Below are 3,096 nucleotides of genomic sequence, written 5' to 3'. Positions count from 1 at the left end.
ATCGGCTTCCAGTGACAGCCAGGGCTGAGACCCACTGGTTAGAACTTGATGCAGACTCATACAAAGGCTGCGGAGTGTTTATTTAAAAACAAAACAAAACAATACAAAACTTGATGCAGACCTGGTACACGCTGAATTTGAGAGCCATTGCCTTAAAGGGATTCAGGGTCTAGGGAGTCCATTCATTGATTCACTCATTCATTCATTCATCCATCCGTCCATCCATCCATCCACCCACCCATCCATTCATCCTTCAATCCATCCTTTATTTCTGCAGCCCTTCTGTGTGGCTGAGACCTTGGGTGCCCTCACAAGCTGGCCCGTGGAACCACAAGGTGGAATCTGGCTGCATCTTTGATTCTCTCAATGGCTTTTTTTGTGGATCACTTGGCCCTGCACCACCTTCCACACCAGGAAAGTATTTAACCAGCTCCCGGACTGCTGGGCCTTCTGCCTGCTTCCAGTTTTCCCTAATTAATCCATACAGTGGTGGGCTTCCTGGCCACCGGCCTGGGGCCCTTGGGTGAGGTTCTCAGGTAGCTCTGCCTGAAAGGCACCACTGGGTCATGGTGTGGCTGCATTTAATTCCCCACCTGGACTCCACTGCTTGGGAAGTGCCAAGTGCAGTGGACAGGCCTGCTGTCCTGAGCATGTTTCATCCCACCGGGGCATGGGGTCACAGTGGCTGCTGTTTCCTGTGCACCTAGTGTGCACTGAGCTCATGCCCTGCACTTAGAGACATCACAGTCCACGGCAGCCATCACAGTAATCCCCATTTTACAGTAGAGGAAGTTGGGCCACTGGGAGGTTAAGTCACTTACAGAGGCCACACAACTAGGGACATGAAGTTCTAATCCAGGGCTGTCTGGTAGCCGAGCCTGGAGGCCTGTACCCACGTCACTTCACCCAGCACTGATGGGACACCCAACTGTTTGGCCCTTGCAGGAGGGGCCAGGCTGGCTGGATGCTGCTCAAATACCTACTTGGCAGGTGGGAGGCAGGGGGCAGTCGGCCTGCTCCAGGGTCCCCAGGTCCCAGTGAAAGTGGCTCAGAGACTGACCACAAGAGGCATTTCCTGAGGCTACTGGGTCAGACCTGGCACCCACCCAGTGACTGGGAACAGGCCTGGAATGGTGTAGCCTCCCAGGCGGTTTGGCAGTGTCCCCAGCAGCTGCTTCCTGTCCCGGGCTGCTTGAGGTGGACCTCATGGGCTCAGCCCATCCTTTCCTGGGCTCTGCCTGGCACCACTGAGTATCAGCAACAGTCCCACAAAGGGCCTGCCAGTCAGTTCCATGAGGCAGCAGGGATTCATGGTCTGGTTTTACAGATGAGGAAACAGAGGCCCATGAAGGAACTCATCGAGTGCATGGCATGTAGGCGGCAGAGCGGAATTCAAACCGCAGGCTTCTGATTCCAGGCACCATGTTCTTCCCACCATCCTCTGCTTGATAAACGACCTGTTCCTCCATTCCATATGGGAGGAAACTGGGCTCGAGGTGCAAGGCTTCACTCTGGAGCTTCAGGAGCATGTTGGGAGGCTCTGAATTCAGACACCAACCATGTTTTTGTTCTAACCTCCATCTGAATGGTCCCATGGGGGTTTTGGGGGCATGTGTGTGTTATAGCAGAGGCAGGGAACAGAGGGCCCCCAGGCACCTCCTCTGGCCTCCTACAGCCCCGGTGTCCCGGAACAGAGCCCTACTATGCTGCCAGTTCCCCCACCTGACCATGAGCCCAGGGGACAAACACTTCTGAGGTTTTCCCTGCTCTTCTGGGCACCCAGGCTGGCCTAAGGCAGAGCAGGGTTCAAGAGCAAGGCTTCCTGAGAAGACGACAGTGGGGAGGAGAAGAGGACACTTGGTCTCTTTGGGGAGTTTGGCCCCCCTCCCCGCAGCCCCTTCCCTGGGCCAGCACCAGCCCCATACCATCCCGCCCTCTCCAGTTGTGGAAACTTGTACCTCAGCCCAGAAAAATGAACTTGCTGGAAGTCAGCTGCTTGGCTGCCCAGGGCCAGCCAATCTGCTGCTAGGAGCACCTCACCCCGCTCCAGGGAGAGAGGGCCAGGGCTGGACCAGAGGGGCTGAAGGGCAGGCCCTGCCTGAGACCGGTGCCCCAGACAGCAGGGCGGGAACAGAAAGAGGGAGAGGTAGGGAGAGGCGGAGGGGGAGCAATGAAAAGCCAGGAGCAGGGAGACATGAAGACATTAGGGAGGAGGGCAGAGCAGACACACCGTCTCCAGCTGCGCACACTCAGGGGGGCGCCGGCGCTTCTAGGTCTCCTGGAGCCTGTTCCTCACCTGCACGACAGGCACACTGGGGCACGCCTGTCAACCTCGGCCCGGTCACTCAGCGTTTTCCCACCTTTCTCTCCCACCCTGCCTACCTCCCCTTCCCCAGGTAGGCAGAGCTGCTCTGATACAGAGTCTAGAACTTACACATAGGCTCCTCTGCGGCAAAGGCAGGGATAAATGGTAATGAGATGCAGAGTTATAGCCATGGTCTCCTTGTCTTGTCCCCATTTTAGAGGAAACTGAGACTTTTTCTTTCTTTCTTTCTTTTTTTGAGACTGGGTCTCGCTATATTGTCCAGGTTGGTCTCAAACTCCTGGGCTCAGGCAATCCTCCCACCTCAGCCTCCCAAAGTGCTAGGATTACAGGTGTGAGCCACCACACCCACCCAGTACTAAGGCTTAAAGTGATTAAGTGACATGCACACATCCTTTGGCTACTCTGCGATTTAAATCCAGATATGCCTGAAGCCTGAGCTGTATTTCCTTCCTCTCCCTTGTCTTCCTCCCTCATCTGGGGCCAGCCTCGAAACCTCTGCTCAGGTCTGCTACCTCTCTGCCCTTCCAGATGGTCCCCTCACTCTCCAGATACAGCTGCAGCTGGTCCCATCACCCTACAGAGACATCTGGGGCTCACTGCAGCCACCCAGAAAAGCCTTCTGCCTTAGGCCCAGGGTCCTGGGGCCAGAGGAAACCCATAAATACAAACACATTTGCATGAAGGCCCAGCAGTTAGCTTCCGGGCCAGCGCTGCCAAAAGTGGGAGCGGCCGCCACCAGCTTCCTGGGACAAACATGTCCCCACAACCAG

The sequence above is a fragment of the Aotus nancymaae genome, unplaced genomic scaffold, assembly GCF_030222135.1.
Source record: "Aotus nancymaae isolate 86718 unplaced genomic scaffold, 86718_ANA_hifiasm-v0.15.2.pri h1tg000067l, whole genome shotgun sequence".
Classification (NCBI taxonomy): Eukaryota; Metazoa; Chordata; class Mammalia; order Primates; family Aotidae; genus Aotus; species Aotus nancymaae.
The sequence above is the reverse complement of the archived record's forward strand: the minus strand, read 5'-3'. Positions refer to the sequence as shown.